Here is a 717-nt window from a genome sequence, read left to right on the forward strand (position 1 = left end):
TTCCTTCATTACCATTGGTTCTAGATCATATGCCACTTCCTGAAATGGATGAAGATTGATCAGTTCTTTTTGGTACAGTGACTCCATGTATTCCTGCCATCTTCTCTTGATGTTTCTTGCATCATTCAATATTTTGCCCATAGTTGTGGTAGATAGTGTATTTATTAAAATTTGTCTATTTCTTCTAGGTGTGTAAACTTGTTGAAATACAGCTCTTCATAGTATTCTGTTATCTTTTTATTTCCAGTGGTACATTTATGACATCATGTATTTTATTTCTTATTTTCATCTTTTTTTTTTTTTTTAATTGATTGATTGATTGCAATTTGGGTGAAGATTTACTAAGCAAATTCACTTTCCATACAGCAGTTTACATATGCTTTGTCTCATGACATTGACCACAGTTCACCACAGTGCAAAGCTTTCCTCCCACTTCCTCACCACAGCCACCTCTTCCCAGTGTTCATTCCCCCATGGACTCCTGCCACCTGAACTGTCTCCCTGTGCATAAGCAGCCCTTCTTTCTCAATGATTGTTCTCTCCAAGGAGTGTATCTACCTCAGGCAAATGTTCAGATCATATGCCTGTATTCTGCTTGGCTGGAAACCATAGGTGTGTGTTCAATTCCAGACCTGAATGTCAGCTAGTGGCTATAGTCTCAGTAGTTCCACCAGGCTCTATCAGACCAGCAAACTTGGTCCCTCCCTTTTTTTTTTT

Source organism: Orycteropus afer, unplaced genomic scaffold (assembly GCF_000298275.1).
Source record: "Orycteropus afer afer isolate SDZICR_OR568_19922 unplaced genomic scaffold, OryAfe1.0 scaffold00004, whole genome shotgun sequence".
Taxonomy (NCBI): domain Eukaryota; kingdom Metazoa; phylum Chordata; class Mammalia; order Tubulidentata; family Orycteropodidae; genus Orycteropus; species Orycteropus afer.